The sequence below is a fragment of the Dromaius novaehollandiae genome, chromosome 3, assembly GCF_036370855.1.
Source record: "Dromaius novaehollandiae isolate bDroNov1 chromosome 3, bDroNov1.hap1, whole genome shotgun sequence".
Lineage (NCBI taxonomy): Eukaryota > Metazoa > Chordata > Aves > Casuariiformes > Dromaiidae > Dromaius > Dromaius novaehollandiae.
Genome location: NC_088100.1, coordinates 74,851,926 through 74,860,484, shown reverse-complemented (window position 1 = coordinate 74,860,484; position 8,559 = coordinate 74,851,926). Strand labels below are relative to the sequence as shown.

Below are 8,559 nucleotides of genomic sequence, written 5' to 3'. Positions count from 1 at the left end.
GGGTGTTACGGCCGCTCCCCTCCGCAGCCCACGCCGCCTCGGCCATGAAGGCTGTGTCTCATCGGCACAGCGGAGCAGGGACACGGGCCAGACGCGTGTCCGTGTCCCCCCACAGCGCGTGCTCCCACGCAGTGCCTGTGCCAGCCTGTCCCGCCAACTGGGTGCGTGTGCGTGTGCACCCACGCGGTCCCCACGCAGTGTCGGTGCAGTCGGTGCCCCCGTGCGCGTACACGGCCCCCCTGTGCCCGTGCCAGCCCACGCAGTGCGTCCTCGGTGCCGCTGCGCGTGTCCCTGTCCCCGCAGTGCGTCTGCGCACGCACGCGCCCCCGCGCAGCGTGTCCCCCACCGCGTGTCCCCCCTCAGCGTGCGTGTGCGCGCCTGCCTGCCCCCCCGCGCAGCGCAGGCGGGTCGCCACGCCGCCTGCCCCCGCGGTCGGTGTGGGTCCGGGGCTGGGGAGGGGCCTGCGGCTGTCGCCACCCGGCGCCGCGCTCGCCCCTCGGGGGCGGGCCCGCGTCGGCCCCGCGCACCTCCCTCGCCCCCCCGCGGGAGCGCCGCCTGCCGCCCCCCTTCCCGCGCGGGCTGCGGCGCCCGCCGGAGACGAGGCGAAGAGGGAGGGGGAGGCCGCGTCCAGGCCCCGCGGGGCGCGGCGCCGAGGCGCGGACAGGCTCCCCGCCGGCCTCTGCCCGCCCGCCTCCCTCTGCCGCCGAGCGAGGTCGCCCGCGTCGCTCTGCGCCCTCCCGCGCTGAAAATAAAGGCGGGCAGGCGCGGCGGGGCGGGGGCAGACGGGGGTGCCGCGCCGGCCCGAGGGTCGTCGGCGTCCGGGAGCCTGCGGGAGCCGCCGTTGTATGTAGGAGCGGCTGCGTGTGGTCTTGGTATCTGCACCAGGATGGCCGAGTGGTTAAGGCGTTGGACTTAAGATCCAATGGACGTATGTCCGCGTGGGTTCGAACCCCACTCCTGGTAGGTGGCGTTTTTTTTCGGGAGCCCCGTTAAATCCCCGGGGAGGGCGCGAGGCCGAGGCGGAAGCTGGCCGGGCCCGGCCTGGCCGCAGGGAGCCGAGCGGCGAGGCGGCAGCGCCGGCGTGGCGGGACGGGCCCGCAGGCCGGTGTCACGGAGTTTGGCGCCGTTGCGCTTCGGCTGATCCTGCCAGCGGGCTGCAGCGGTGTAAAGCGAGCGGAGAGGAAGCGGGCTTGGCTTGGCCGCGCCGCTCCGCTGCGTCGTGTTCGCAGCGGCTGAACTGCCGGCTGCTTTACACGGGGTCTGGGGCTTAAAGTTGTTTCCGTCAGTGGGTTTTGCGAGGCAGCAGTGCGGCCTCTGCAAGCCGGGCCCGGCGGGCAGCGCTGCCGGAGGCCGGGGCGGCGACGCTGCAAGCCGCGGTGACCTCCGGCGGGGGGGGGGGGATTTGGCAGCGGGCGTTAACGGCCCAGGGCGTGGCGCTTCACTTCCTTGGGCTGGGCTGATCCGCCCGGAGGGGTACCTCGCCTGCCGCCCGCATCCGCTCTATTAGTAAGTTAAAAGTGCGTCGGAACCAGTACTCCCCGAAGGTGTAGCAGCCCGGTTCAGCCTGAGGCAATAGGACTCTCGCCGTTGGCCAAGGCTAGGTTAAATTAAATTAAATACAGCTAAATTAAACAAGGCCGAGGGCCGCTCTCAGGGTGCGTGCCACACTCTGTAGCAGTTAGCCGCAGATCTTCATGGACCCCCGTGTGGTGACTTTGTAGCTCTAAAGCACAATATACACATTTTTGTGCCTTTTTTTTTTTTCATTTCCAGGTCCCTTAAATATGAAGGCTGTATCACAACCTATTGGAGAGTATTTATAACATGATACTGAGGGTAAGTACTGCATGGGTTAGGGCATGGGGTGAGGCTGTGTAAGGGATGTTTGAGGGTGTCAGGCCTGCTGAGATGTCACTGGGGGACACTGAAGGCAAACCTGGTCCTTACTGGGAATCATCCCTAGTGCTGGCTATACCCTAACCCGTGCCAGCGGTCAAGCTAAAAGCTAAGCAGAATGAGCAATACTTTTAGATGAGCAGTATTTTCAGACTAACCTCTTGGCTTTTATTTAGCAGGGCAGATGTTCCTGTTGTTGTACACGTTGCAATGTTTAATTTGCTATCTGTAACATAATTTTGCTTTTTTGACAGTGTATCTGAGGTGTGAGAAGTACAAATCAAGCACAGACTGAAACATTTTAAAATACCAGTGTTTGCCAGAGCGTCCTCTCCAAATTCTCATAAAGGTAAATATAGTTGTTCTTAGCCACAGTTTTCACTATAATTTGAGATGAAAAAATGATTCTAAACTTTCAGTCCAAAAATATTGTGTGATACAGAGGATGAAGAAATAGGGATAAACTCTCAAGAAACGATAGAGATTGATATGTGCCTTCAATGCTGTATGAAATCCAAGATGAAACATCTGGTATCATGAACATGGGCATGGTATAAGCACAGAAATTTAATAGCCGGGCGGAGTTAAGAAGAGAAGAGTGGTATGCTGTGAATTTCTAGGAAATGTAAGCACCTATATTGTCATCTCTTTTGACGTTTCTCGTAGTCAAATTGCAAATGCAAAGCATCCTCTGCTTTCTAGAATTGTTCATTAAAAAGCAGTACTGACAGGTTCAAATGTTTTCTTATAGAAACTTTAGTTCCTATTATTCATTAAGGTACAAATAAGTAAAAAATGATGCATATTTGAGTGTATATTTTACCTGCCATATTGTAATGGAAATTGTCTGCCCTCAGAAACCCACATCTTTGCCTACAAATTGGGTAATTCTGCCTGTGTGACTGTTCACATGCCTGTGTGTCCATACAATATATGCTCAGGTAGATTTTGTGCGTGCATTGTTGATCTTGATGAAAAGTTGGTCCCAGCTATGTCAGCTACAAAATGAATTAGTGGCAGCTATTCAGTATTGTAAGGAAGGAAAGTGAAAAGTAAAAATAATCTCAGTTTCTACAAGAACACTGATCACTGACAAAAAAAGAACTTCTTATGTTAAAGCAATAGAGAAGAAACGGAGCTCCTGGTTAGAAATGCTTCTTTTGAGGGCTGAACCCCTCCTTTAAGAGGTTTCTTTTGCAGGAAACCTACCTCAGTCCTTTGGTGAAATTGTGTTCCTTACTTTTTATTGTAACTTGCTAGAGTGTATGGAGATACAGCTCCCCGACTGGAACACAAGGTTCTTGAGCTTTACCATTTTCCTGATCTCAAGAAATATTTATAAAATGTACTGGTAACAAATATGTCCCAACCCCTCCTCACACGCACGCATAAAGAAAAGGATAAGCTATTAGGGGTACTGGTTTCTATTTTAGGTGAAGTGACGGAGTGGTGTGATGTAAATATACCTTTCAGCTCTGGAGCTGACCATGATTGTGATTAAAGATTTTTATTTCATCAAGCAGGTTGTTTCTTTGTTTGTTTTTAATAGTTTCCTTGTGAACCTCATGAATTACTGGTGGTTGCCTTTGCAATTTGACATTCTTGTATACAGGCATTATGCTCTAGCTTTTACTTCACACAGTATTGCTTTCGTAGGATTCCATTCTGTGGATGACTTGTTTTCTTAAGGACACCATTATCTCTAGGGTACTTGCCTCATTTGTTGAAGAAATTGGAAAATGTATAGCAAATAATGCTAGAAACTCTGCAATGAGAGAAGAGCTTCATATGAAGACAGTTGAACACTGCTCTAGATGGATGCTCTGGATGCTTTTCTTTTGCCAGTGCCTATCTTTTGTCTGATGAGGAGCAAGTCAGTTAAAATAGATTTTCCATAAGCAATCACTCATTTACATATTGCTCATTTTGTGGTATCCGTCTTGAGAACCTCAGTCTGATATGTAAAAATGTAGAACTTACACTGACTTCACCTGTGTCTGTGGATCTGTATTTTGAGCAGTCTGTGGAAAATTTGGTATTACATGTCTCTGAATGAGCAGTCAAATTAATATTTAACATTAATCTTTCTGTGCCTCAATTTCCCATTGTGTAAAATGGAGATAATAGAAGTAGACCATCTACAAAATGGGTTGCTATGAAATAACTAATTCTTGTTTGTGAAGTGATCAGATAGATACTTATGTAATCTGGTCATATTAGACAAGCCCCTGAGTAGAATATCAATGAATTCGGAAAATAACATGAAATAAATTAAGTGTGGAGCCACACTTCACACTGTGAAGCTCTCACAAAATACTGAACAGCTGCATAGCCAGCAAGCACTGCACAATGTGTGTGCTGAACAAGGCAGGAATCTTCTGGAAAATAGCAAACCATAATTTACCTCAGACTTGTGTCTTTCTTCATAAACAGAAGGGGACTGAATCCATTAGAAGACATCCTGTTGGTGGAATAGTATTGAGACAATATTTCAATATATTTTAATGCTTTTTAAAAACTTTCAACAGCTCTTTAAGTTACTTTTCATGTGTGATGGAGACACATTATTTGTTACTTCAGGTTAGATCATTTTTCCATCATTTCCAGTGACCAGAACCTTGGGTTGAGTAAAATGGTGTTAAAAAAAAAAAAAAAAAAGAAAGAAAAGTTCTGGATCTTTTGTATAATGCTATACTGAGGATGAAAAATAATTCCTCTGATTCTCAGAGCAGATTAATATAAAATCTGGAAAGTAAGATGTGCCTCTTATTAGCAGGTATAACTCCATATAATGTTACTGGTTATAAAACATTCTGGCCTATTTGAAGTCTATCTACAGTTTATGACTTTGTGACCTATGGAGACTATCACAGATTGACCATCCGATATGTGAAATAACTTCCTTCATTCTTGAATTGTTCTCATTTTGGCATCTGTGTGGAAAAAGAAGGATTAATCCCCTTTCCTCAGATGTTCGAGATGCTCCTGTACATAGCACATCCCCTCCAAGTCTTTTGGCTTGTTTCAGCTCTAATCACTATCATTGCCCTTGTCTGGATAGTCTTGCTGACTAAAAGCTTCACCTGCTTTTTCAAAGGGCTGCACACTGTTGGCTAAAATTATGCTATGATATCATGCTATTGCTGCAATTCCTGCCTTATTTTATTATATCCGTCATGAATTGCCTCTTATTTTCTTTTTTCTTGCCGTTGCACAAGGGCAAGCATCTTTAATAGACTATCACATTTTTCTGGATTCTCACGGTTCTCACAACACTTGTGCAAAGATTATCAGGATTACCTACAGTAATTATAAGAGTATTGACAAAATTGTCTATGTGTATACACATGTCTGTGCAAGTTCACTTTCAACAGTTACCATGCTCCTCATCTGCTGACTGTGTCTGATCTAATCAGCAGTTTCTTACAATCGTTTCTAAAGGACTTGAGAGCTATGGCAGCCAAGTGTCATTAGCAGTGTTAGCCAATTGTTTTCTGCCTCCTTCTCCAAGGTATTACAACACAAACTCTCAAACAGATCCTTGCAACAGTGATTGCTTAACTGCTTTTCTTGGTTTTGATGAGCAAAGAGGAAAGTTTTTCAGTTATGTTAGTTCAGTCCACACAGCAAACTCTGGGGAATCTTGCTGTGGTGGTGTAGGGAGCTCAGCTGCTCTGACTGCAAAGCTGGTAACACAGAGCAAGGGTCTGTGTATCACTTACTTCAGTGCAGAACCCAGCAACTTAAACTGCTAAGGGAGATAGGTTTACTCTAATGACTCTGACAGGTGAGCCCTGGCGAGTCTTTGCACTGGAGTAGCAAGGTGTGGACACACTTTCCCTCCTGCCAGTTCTTCTCATTAGACAAACATCTGATTTTGAGAACACTTCAGATCATCACAGAATTATTACCAAAGGATGTTTCTGAAAGTCTTAAAAGACTGTGTACTAAATTGCCTTCGGTTTGGGAACATTTTCCCTTGTGCTGGTTTTGCTACAGTGGCAGTAGCCTCTCAGAGGATAGAGCAGTCAAGTGATAATTTACATCACAGCAGCAAGATTCACCACAGCACCTCTGTTAGTGCCCTAAAATGAAAGTGGCAAAATGTGGAACATTTGTTGAACTGGTCATCCTGTAGCCTATAAATCTCTGGGAATTCTTGCCATGGCTTAAAGCATGTTAACATGCATTTTACTGGAATTTTTTTTCAATTGCATTAAACTGATCTGAATGAATGAATTATTTTTTTTTCCTATCAGGAAAGAGCTTTTGTTTGAAGACAGCAGAAAATGTGCACCATCTTCTGGAGATGGCCTTGTTAAATGTGCAATCACAAAAATGTCTTCCATTCTCTAATGATTTTAGGAGAGGAATTCACTTTCAAGATTTCTTCATTTTCCTTGACTGCTTCTTCTCCTTCACCATCTGCCTGACTGTGACCCTCTTTCTGAGATGGAAGTGCTACAGGCTCTTTCCTTCAGACCTCATCTGCCTCATTTCTAAGTGTTGGCTAAAGTGGTTCATACAGTTCTTGGCAAGAGATTACTCCCTGAGTGTGTGACCTCAGTGGATTTCCAACACTTGTCTCTTTCTATTTCATTATTTGTTGCAAGCTTTTTCATGTGAGTGGAATCACTGGTGAAAAATATAGATTGCATTAGTGAGTTCTGTTTTCCAGGTAATACTTGTTTAGTGGTTGACCTGCACATGTATTTTAGCTTCACATGTCCCATTTTATATCTCTGTTTCATTCTCCCTCATGCTCCCACCTTTTGCTTGTTATGTGCATATCAAGAAACACATCAGCTGGTTTAGCAGCTAGCTGCTGCTGAAAGCTGCAGATGTACTGTCTCTCCTCTGCCTTGGCTGTACATTTGCACTGCTTCCTTGAAGTGTCCCTCAATCTTGAACTGTAGAAACATGTAACAAAACAAATAATTTCCCATTACTTGGATCTAAAATTAATCTCTGAGATTGCTTCCGATTCCTCATTTCTTTGCAGAAAAATTCTGTTCTTATAGTGAGATAATTTCTTATGTGTTCTAGGCTCCCTAATGCACACAATGCAGATCAGTTAACTGTTTCTGTTTATCACAGAATAATTGGCATTGGAGAGGACCTCTTGAGATCATCTAGTCTAAGCCCCCTTGCTCAAGCAGGATCACCTTGAGTAGGTTGCTCAAGGCTGTGTCCAGTTGTGATTTGAATATTTTCAAGGATGGAGACTCCACAGCCTCTCTGGGCAACTGGTCCAGTTGTTCAACCACCCTTAAAGAAAGAAGTAAAAAACCCGGTAAAAACACAGCACAGTAAAAAAGTTTTTTCTTATGTCTAAAAAAGTTTTTATTTATGTTTAATATTTTTCCTTATGTTTAAGCTTATGTCAAGCTTACAGATCCTGGATATATCTGCTTGCAAGCCTCAAATGATTGTGTTTTCCCTGTGCTTAGATTTTTGTTCCCAAACATCTTGAGATGAAGATGAAGAAACTATACCTGCTGCCATATGTACTAGGACACCCACTGGGTACATGAGTTTGCTGCTATGTACATTTTACTGACAGCAATATTGAGAGAAAAACAAAATCTGTGTAAAGATCTAAGCAGATGCTTAGTTTTATATACTGAAAACCATTCTTTGTAATTTTTGTCCACATAAAGGCCAAGAGAATGCAATATTTTTTTTAATAAATATGTGCAGTTACATTCCTATAAGAAATGGCTGCCTGTGTCTGGCCTGAGCTTATTGAAAGCCAAAGTCCTGTTAGAGCATTAATTATTAGAAGACCATTCACGCGTCATGATTAAAGTTCATGATCTACAAGGTTAGCCTACTGTACTTTGATAAGACATTTCCTTTAAAATGGTACCTGGGAGCTGTAGCATTAACAAATGATGTTTGTCCATTAAGTTGAGAGAAGGTAAGGTGACTGATCGCTCTCGTCTTCATCCAGTGCTATTTTCTGGTAACCCAATAGCTACGGGTAAAAATTTTTACTTCTCGGTTTACATAGATGTTAATCGTCTCTCTCCTGAACAACCTTTGCTTACTGGCTGTGGCTAATTATTCCTTGCCCTAGATGTGTGGCTCCCTGTGAATGAGGAATCATGAAGAATCAGCATAGTTCAGAAACCCCATTTATTTAATGCTTTCCAAATCCATTTGTTACTATCTTCAGCACACAAATAATTGATTTATTTAATTACTGTGACCACTATCATGATCTTTTGGATTATTTTTGATTATTTTGCAGAATGCTTTGCTTTGCTATGAGGATAGCTGGGTTCTCTGGAAACTTGCCTAAATATAATTTTAATTTTTATTTAGCTAGCGTAGTAGCCAGGGTTTCCACGATCTGTGTTTTGACAGAACTATGACAGTGCAGAATGTATCTGTGCCAGATAACAAATCCTATAGTGCTCTGTAACTGAAAACAGAGACATACCCAACCTGTTGTGCTGCATTCATTCAGCTGACCTGCCCCAAAAGATATTTGACACATCAGTAAAGAAGAGATACTGAAAGTAACTGGATCCAGTTTTTGTGGTATTTCTGCCTGCCCAGCCCCCCTGAGCAAAATATTTTTTGCTACAAAAAAGAATATCAGGTAGGTTCCTTCCAAACTCAACCATTCTGTGATTCTGTGATAGGGTAAGAATTTTA

At 44.8% G+C, this 8,559-nt stretch overlaps 1 non-coding gene across 1 annotated transcript; it reads left to right on the top strand.

Annotated features, from left to right (window-relative positions):
• The first annotated feature begins 880 nt into the window (after positions 1–880).
• On the top strand, positions 881–963 carry TRNAL-UAA (transfer RNA leucine (anticodon UAA)). Its single transcript has one exon. It is a non-coding gene; the product is annotated as a tRNA-Leu (tRNA).
• The last annotated feature ends 7,596 nt before the right edge of the window (positions 964–8,559 follow it).